Source organism: Aegilops tauschii, chromosome 3 (genome assembly GCF_002575655.3).
Source record: "Aegilops tauschii subsp. strangulata cultivar AL8/78 chromosome 3, Aet v6.0, whole genome shotgun sequence".
Lineage (NCBI taxonomy): Eukaryota > Viridiplantae > Streptophyta > Magnoliopsida > Poales > Poaceae > Aegilops > Aegilops tauschii.
Window position 1 is genome coordinate 16,107,123 of NC_053037.3, and position 9,015 is coordinate 16,116,137.

The following is a 9,015-nucleotide window of genomic DNA, read 5'->3' on the forward strand; positions in this document are numbered from 1 at the left end:
AAAGAAAAAGAAAAAATGAAAGCAATAGCAGTAGCGCCTATTTACGAAAGCGTTATAGCTACTTTAGCTATAGCGTGTTGTCCCAACACGCGCTATAGCTAACTTATCCATTGCAGTAGCGCGTTCCGCCAAACAGCGCTATAGCTAAGTAGCTATAGAGCGTGTTGGGAAAATGCGCTACCGCTACGTTTGACATGCCCATGCGCGGGTGTCCCTCCTTCCCCCAATTCCCCATTCTTCTCGCGTCTCCTACCTCTCCCTCGCTGCCCCTGCTACCTCGTTGTGCCCTCCCTCCGCCGCCGTCACCGGAGCCGCCCCCGGAGCCACCCTCGCCCGCTCCTCGCCGCCCTGCCTCCCTCGCCATCACCGGAGACACCCTCGACGCCCTCCCCACCACCGTCTCCCTCGAGCACCCTCTCTATAAGCCCCCACCCTCCTCTCTAGGTTAATTTACTTAGGTGAATTTAGTAATGAACCCTAGGAATTAGCTAGGTTAAGTAGGTTAACTAAGTAAGTTAACTAGCTAGGTTGATTTGGTTCACTAGGTTAACTAGGTTGGCTAGGTTAGAGCAAAAAAATAGTTTAGAGCAAAAATTCAGTTAGGGCAGTAGGGTTTAACTAGGGCAGTAGGGTTTAGAGCAAAATTTAGTTAGGGCAGTAGGGTTTAATTAGTGTTTTCGTTTTCATAGACGTCTTTTTAATAACAAAATGAAGAAAATGCTGCAGCAGTGCTGCTAGTAGTATATATAGTGGTACTAGTACATGTTAATTAGGTTAGGGCAGTAGTGGTACTAGTAGATGTTAATTAGATGCTTTTTAGTAAGGGTAGTAGGGTTTTACTAGGTTAATTAGGTTAGTAGTGCTGCTAGTAGTAGTGGTACAGTAGGTTAATTAGGTGAAGTTAAATGAATGACCTAAATGAATGAAATTAGTAGTTAACTAATTTTTTTCATTTCATCATTACAGAGCACTAAAGTTAACTGGATTTTGTTCTATTAGTAGTTAATTGAATTTTCTTCTACACTTAGTTTTTGAGTTAGCTTGTGAAATTTTGACATTTATATTTGGACATGTGGTTGCTCATGTATATTTGGACATGTGTTGCGGTGTCGAAGATGGATATTTGAACATTGTTTGCCGGGAATGATTCTGAGTGGCCTATATTTTGCCGAAATGTTGATTCATTTCCGTTCCGGCAAATTTCAGGCGCTCGATTTGTCCACTTTTTAGCAAAGGTCATGCCAAAATTTTCCGTGAATTTCGGCATGACTTGTGCTAGAAACTATGACATATCAAGTGCCTGGGATTTGCCGCAACAGTAATGAATCAACATTTCGGCAAAACATAGGCCTTTTTTATGTCATTATTCATTTTATTAGGTCTGGAATTAATTGACTAGACTTAATTGTAGGAAACATGGCTAGGAACAATGAAGGAAAGGGTTCTGGTAATTGCAACGTCTACGAGGCGACAGGCAATTATTTAAACTATCTGGATGAGCAACGGTTGTTGCAGTACACCCGTGTTACATCCGAGACTGAGATCGACACCAGCACCGACATCGAGACCGGCGCCGAGATTGGCGCCGAGACTGATGCTGGGGAATTAGTTGGTATAGAACTGAAACCGAAGAGGATACACCCCGTTCAATTGGGCCTTGAACATATTGAAAGGACTCCTGGTGGACACTTGGCCGTCGTATGGACGCGTGCACGGCGTCGGAGACGGCGCCACGTGGCTACTACAGTGAGAACGCTGAGGAGAGAAAGCAAAGAAGGAGGTTAAACGAAGAAAACATCAACAAGAAGGTTGAAATTGCGGTTGATAAGAAAGCAGCTGAGACCAAAGAAGAGTCAGTCAAAGCAGCGGTAGCTGCCGCAAAAGAGGAAATGGCAGCTTCGTATGGTGCCTTCACTACACCACAGCACTACATCCCCAATAGGCAAGTCGGTTGGGAAAACAACGTCCACCGACAGACAATCAGTTGGGAAAGACTATTGCCGACCGACCTTGTTTGTTGGGGAAAGTCCAGACGGGAAAGCCTTTTCCCGACCGACATATCTTTCCCGACCGACTGTTTGATGACTATCGAAATCATTGCCGACCGACTTTCTGTTGGCCCTACTATGAACCTTTCCCGACCGACTATCTGATGATAAACTTTCCCGACCGACTGTTCGATGGTACTTCCTTTACCGACCAACTTTCTGTTGGCCCTACCATGAACTTTTCCCGACCGACAGTCCGACGGTAGTACATTTGCCGACCGACTTTCTCTCGGCCCTGCCACAAACATTTCCCGACCAACAATAGGACGTTGTTATCTTTTGTCGACCAACAGTTCGATAGCATTTTGTTTAGCCGAGCAAGATATATTTACCCAACCATTATTTGGCTTGTGCCTTGCCAAACAATATAAATCAAGTTGCATATCTCATTGCAACTCAGAGTATTCTTATAGGTAAAAGTAACTAACTGAAAGGAGGAAACATTTATGTTTCAATCACCGAGACACCCTGATTGGTTTACAAAATGACAGATGCATGTCCAATGATTCATTGTTTGCTCCATTACACAAAATGCCCAGTTGACAAGACACCATATAGGTTTACCAAATGATAAAAGACACAATGTTTTTCTCCATTACACAAAATGCCTAGCTAACAAAAACTGCCATCTTCATGGTTACTTCCTGGTCCTCATGTATGTCATTCCTACAAAGGATAAAAGGGTCGCCGGTGAATTCATGCATTCATTGAGATAATGGAATAAATAATAATTGTATAAAGCACCAATGGCAAAAACAAACTGGGATTTTAGCATTATAAAAACATGGCATGTTCTAATTAGAATCTGTGACGGATTAGACATAATAAAGCATCAATGCCACACCGACCAACCATATAGCCTGTATCAATCTCCTCAAGTCGCAGACCAAGAAGTATATTAAATGGAAAAGGAGCATATGCATCATCTGGCCACAAGGCAACAATTTAGAATGTCCAGACACCCAATTATTGGGAGCAACACATCCACCAACGGACAGATGAAAGTCATTTTTGAAGAAAAGACTGCACTAGTTATCTTTCTTTTTCTTATCTGGGGTGGAAAGACCACACTTTGCTGCACTAGACGGCAATACATTAGGCAAAATGATTACTATCTAATACACAGCTAGAAGTTTCAATGATGAGTGCAGCATGGCCTGGGAAAAGCATTCTCAAAAACCCACGTACATCAGGAGGTTATGCATACTTTCCCTATGTTAGAAATGAATTTCAAGGAGAAGAATCTATCCGCAATCATTTCTAAATGCAGTACTAAGCACATGAGGACCTGCAAAATACCAAACAAAAAGTATCTGAACTTACACTGCACCTGACTATTATATTCCTAAAAATATCGGAGAAAAGCATCTGTACTTCAGTGCCACAAATTAGATTAAATTGATGACCATCCTCTGATCTCACTGCACTAAGTTGTGGCAATTGCGGGACAGATGTGGGCGAATTAACAATGACCTTTTTAGAACTAACTTGCTTATGCCATATGCATGGTAGGATCACCATTAAGCACCTGACTTGCTACTGCTCAGGATTCAGAAACTGAGAAGATTTCTCCTATACAGTAGAAAAATACTGTTAGGATCGAGGAGGTATGCATATAAATTAATTTTCAAATAGATATCAGCGCTTTAAATGGATATCATGAAGCTTTCCTTCCCCACTAAAAAACTGGGCGAAATTTATCTCAAGAATGTTCACTTATGATAACCAAGAGAAACTATCTGTGCATACAAGTGTTTTAGAAGCAACAAATATGAAGTGCTAACAAATTAAAGCCCTTAGCTACACCGCTAGTCCTTTGCTTTTTAAAAAAAACTTGCAAGCACTTCATATGTGAGTGTAGTCCTTTTGTTCAGTCAATCACATGTTGCTAGAAATAATAGAAGACCTTGGCTAGCTTCATGCCATATCTTAAAATGTATCTAAGCTACACCAATACGAGTTGCTCTGCAACGTACAGATAAACAGTAAGAGATGTATTCAGAAATAAGTAACAAATTTCTTCATGGATACAATGGCCTTATAAAGCAGAACAGTCTACGGTTGTGGAACCATTCTCATTGCAAAATTGCCAAAAACTAATAAGAAAAATGCAACCGTAACATCTATAGAGAAAGACTGAGAATAAATTAGAACCAGCTTTTCATATTTAGTCTTGTTTAGAAAACTACTGAAGAAAAATAACAAAAAAAATACAGCTGGAAATCTATACAAGCGAAAAGGTAAATTACACTCTTCATTCCAGAAGTGAACTATTCTGGACGTTTTACAGAACTAGTGAAGCAAATTGACAGAAAATACTACTGTAAACTCTGTAGAAGCATGACTGTAAATTACAAATTGCAAAAATACGTATTTAATCTTTTTTTCCAGAAACTAAACTAAAGCTATAAAGAACTAATGTTCCAAAATTACAAATAAAAGATGTTGTAAGTTTATACAAGCCTAAGAGTAAAACCTCTTAACTGAACTATTCTGGAAGTTACAGAACTACTGAAGCAAATTTATAGTGAAAATAAAACTGTAAAATCTTTAGAAGCATGACTGTAGAAATACAAACGTCTAGATATACATGTATTTTATCTTGATTCCAGAAAAACTGTACTAAGTACTACAGAATTAATGTTGCAAAATTATGGAGAAAATAAGTAGTAAGTTAATACAAGCCTAAGTGTAAAACAACTTAAGAACTGAACTACTCTACAAGCTTTACAGAACTAATTTTGAAAAAATACAGAAATACAAGAGTAAATCTATACAACCATGAGTGATGCTATGTCTTCCACCCGAAAATCCTTGATTGATGCTATGTCTTCCTACCGAAAATCCTTCTACTAGAATTGGAGCATTGAGACTAACAATTTAACAAACACTTGCAGTATGTTGCCCTATAGCAGGAAATAAGGAAGAGGGATAGGAACAGGGAAGGATTGGATGTGGGGAGAGAAAAAGTAAACGATACCTTGTTGTTGGCCGGAAAGAGTAGCAAAGCTCCAGCCTCTAGGTCAATATCGTCCTCGTAGAAGTCATCGACGAAGAGGTCTATTTCCGTCCGCTTGCAGAGCCTATGTATGGTGTGTCTCAACTTTCACCTGGTTCAGAGGATGAAAAATTAATATACTCCTATGTTTGCAAGAATTCTACAATGCTTAACTAAAAATGAGAAACATTAGTATGATTATAGGAAGTAATGAATTTTCACAGGATACCCTTGTATTGACCTTCAAGCATCCTATGAAATCACAAATTACAACTCACAAGCTCTAAAGTTCAGAAATCAATCACAACCAGTCATAGAAAATTAGCTAGTAAAGGTTTGCTGCAACAGTACTGAAAGGAATACCTGTAGTATAGACTTTTTTTAATCATAGTATCAAGCTTGTTCTTCTCAAGTTCTCATCCTCTCAAATCCAGAAATCACATGAGCAGTAGCCAGCTCTTAGACTGCATTTCCGACTAGCCCATTAGCAGATAGAGCCCCTGTTTTTGACGTTCTGCTTGAGCTCGAGCTCCCAGCCGAAGCGCTGCTTGCTGGATAGAAGTACTATCCCAAGTCATGGCTGATCTGAACGGAAAAGGGAAAAGCAAACAAATCAACTAACAGAAGCACCGATTGGGGAGGGGTGGAGAGGGCGAGGAGAGTGAGAAGAACACCCACCGTCGGGGAAGGGGAAGCAGCAGCAATCAACGGCCAGATCCTTCTTCAAACGAACCGGCTGGCGCAGATCTGAGGAAGCCCATGGCGTGGCGGCGGCTCCTGGGTGACGAGCCCCCCCCCCCCCCCCCCCCCCCCCCTAGGGTTAGAAGTGTTTGGGGGCTAAGCAGCGGGGGTGCAGGAGGATGAAGGAGACAGGGCAGCAACCTTGCTACCGAGGTGACGGCGTGCTGGAGACGGCGGGCGGTCGACGGCGTGCAGACTGCCAGATAGCTAGCGGTCGGCGGCGGAGGGAGTGCGTGAGAGGACTTAGGCTTGGGGAATTTGGATTTAGTCGCGGCCCGAAGGCTGAATGAAAAAATAGGAGGGAGGCTTGGCGCTAAGTTTTCAGCCCGCGCGCGCAAAGACGAGCCGGCCCAACTGGCAACCAAGAAGTCGGTCGGCATTAATCCCCGACCAACACTTTGATGAAGACACAAGCTTTCCCGACCGACAGTCCAACGTGAAATATCCAAGTATTGCCGACCGACAGTTGGACACGGTACATAAATATTGCCGACCAACAGTTAGTTAGAAGTTTTTCCAACCAACAGTCTATTGGCGAAATTGACTTTTTCCAACACACACCGGTAGGGAAATCTGGTGCGTGGTGTAGTGCTTGATTCCAGCTATCATCAATTGGACCAAGCAAAATTCAGATAAAGAGACAGCATACTTTCCCTTTTCCAACTTCTTCGGGAGCAGCTCATTTAGCGTTGCACCAGCACCTGCTCACGCAACCGCACCTGCTCATGGCAGCCCGTCCTCCGTCTCTGGCGTGCTCGGTGGGGCTTCTTCTTTGGCTGAGCTCGACGACCTCACGGTAACTACCTGTCACACCAGCCCTCTTCAATATATGAATAATCTCCCGTTTTCATTGCCTTTCGAATGTCTCATATTGCAGACATATCTTTGCAGGCTAACGTAACCCCGTGCACCATACTATACACCATCAGTGGCCAGAAGGTGGACGTGGGAAAGGCGACGATATATAGTGAAGCCAAAGGAAGAATTGTTCCACAACCAGCCGATCCCCCCTGGCGTCTTCAAGGTTTCCGTGGCCAGTGTCAAACCGGGCCACGAGAATTTGGCTCCTCCGGTAGCACTAGGGGGAGATGACGACGAGACCCCGCGGCGGCTTGGCGATTGCAAGAGTTGGGTCCTGTTGTGGCCGAAGAGTCTGCTTCATTTGGAGGCGGCCGGGAGCACACCCACGATCAAGAAGAATCAGTAAGGTATGAACACCAACACCCCAGCTACCCAATTAGCGTCGCCTGTCATGTCGGGTGATAGCGAACGGCGTGAGGAAGAGGCTCCATTAGTGGCTGATGACGTCGCCGCCTTCGAATAAACAATGCATGATGCCATGGACGACGAGGATGATGACCCTCTACGGTATCTCAATACCGGCGCCTATGACGACGGAGGATTGATGGCTCAGCAGTATGACTCAGGGTTTGAGCGTGATGAGTTGATGCCTGAATTGCCGGCGGATGAACGTATGATAGGCTCATTTTCGGTAGCAAAAAAGCATAGGAAGAGATCGAAGAAAGGCCGAAATGGCGGCAAAGCTGCTTCTGTGAGCCAGCGCCTCCGCAGCCTCGAGTTCAAGACCGTATACCAATCAAAGATGCGGCGAAATACCATATCCCTGGTGATCCGATCCTACCTAAGGCAGCGATAGAGGCCATAGAAGGTGATCTATGGAGACTTCATGACGATGTGCTGCGGAGAGAGAAAAGCCTTATCGCCTCGAAAAATCCAGGATACCCGCTCTACATGGTTAACGTGCCGCAGCAAAGGTTGTACGTCCAGACATTCCCCGCGGAAAAGTTCTTCCTTCGATTCGATTACATATTCGACATGTTTCACTTGACAAAGTTAGATTTTACGTTCGTCTGCCGTTTTGCCTTGTACATGAACTACATCATCAGGATTGAGCAAATACCTTATATCTGTGTCGCTGACCCATACTTTATGCAAGAGGGCTTATTGGCAGTCTGCCCAAAGCACCGTGAATACGCGAGTAACTACATCATCGATTCCCTGGTCGGCAATAAGGACAAGGAGACGATTCTCTTGCCTTATCATCCCATGTAAGTCATCCGCGGATATCCTTCCTTCGATTTCAATCATTCGTTTGCATGCGTGGAGGCTAATTTGAGATGTACTTATTTTGCGCAGCGACGGGCGCGTCGTCCTCATCATCCTTTACCCCTGATTCTCCCACGCTCTTTACTTGGACTCGTCGAAGAACATGAAGAAAAAGGATTACACCCACATCAAGTCTGTTCTCGACAGTGCTATCTTAAGCTACGTCCTACGAGGTGGAGAGATCACGGTCAAGAAGACAAGGAACCACGCGCCCAGCTTTGGCCATAAGACGGACTTCAGCTGCATCCAGCAACCGAGTGGTACTCTCAGCGATGGATTCTATGTCCTCCACCACATGCTGGACTATAGACGGGATCACCAGAACCTTCGCATGTCACCTAGATCCGGCGATGCCGATATTCTGCAATGGGCAAACAAACTAGGAAATGTCCCGGATCATTGACTCCGAGCTGAGTTCTATCACATCCAAAGTGAACTTGCCCAAATCATCATGAAGGAGGTCCTTGAAAAAATAGGGATGTTCTACGAAGAAGGCAAATGTCACGGGAAGACGTCCGAACACGTGTAGCCGCTCAGCGTTTCAACCTGAAGCCTTTCACTTCACTCGGGGACTTCCTCCCTGATTTGGATGGATGGCATGACATGTTGGAGTGATTGACGATATATGACAATGTGTCCTTTTAGTCCATACTTTCTCTATGATGAAACTTTGAGTTATGCACGACGAAAATTTGTGATGTAATTAAAGCGTACTCCTCAACTAGCAAAGATCACTCTAGTTAGGGCAGTTTGGGTACGATGAACTTTGTTATTTATGCTTATGATATGTTGCTTCTATTTTTTGCTGACTATGTATCTTTTGGTTGCTCAACTATATATGTTGCATATTATCGACTCATGTGACGATGCAGGTACATAGATCATCGTTGGCGAAGAAGTGCTACAGCAAGTGGCTTGAGTGTCAAGCCCAGGTGCACCGGCTTTCGGGCGGCAACCACAGAGGGTTCGATAGGAGAGCCTAAGTGGAAGATAGTTACTTGAGGTTGACGCTAGCGCGAGAGAGGGATTGGAACCGGCGCCTCAAAAACTACTACATTATCGCGCTCTTGCTCATAGTGATCGCTCATCTCTTCTATATCT

General features: G+C 44.0%; 1 long non-coding RNA gene across 3 annotated transcripts; it reads right to left on the reverse strand.

Moving 5' to 3' along the window:
• Nucleotides 1-2,538: 2,538 nt before the first annotated feature.
• On the reverse strand, nucleotides 2,539-5,854 carry LOC109748956 (uncharacterized). Of its 3 annotated transcripts, XR_012204065.1 has the most exons (5): nucleotides 5,725-5,854; nucleotides 5,410-5,631; nucleotides 5,029-5,158; nucleotides 3,522-3,620; nucleotides 2,539-2,714 (listed from the first exon to the last, which is right to left on the reverse strand). It is a non-coding gene; the product is annotated as an uncharacterized lncRNA (long non-coding RNA). The 3 variants fall into 3 exon arrangements; XR_012204066.1 differs by lacking the exon at nucleotides 3,522-3,620; XR_002229472.4 differs by having other exon boundaries at nucleotides 2,539-3,620.
• Between the last annotated feature and the right edge of the window lie 3,161 nt (nucleotides 5,855-9,015).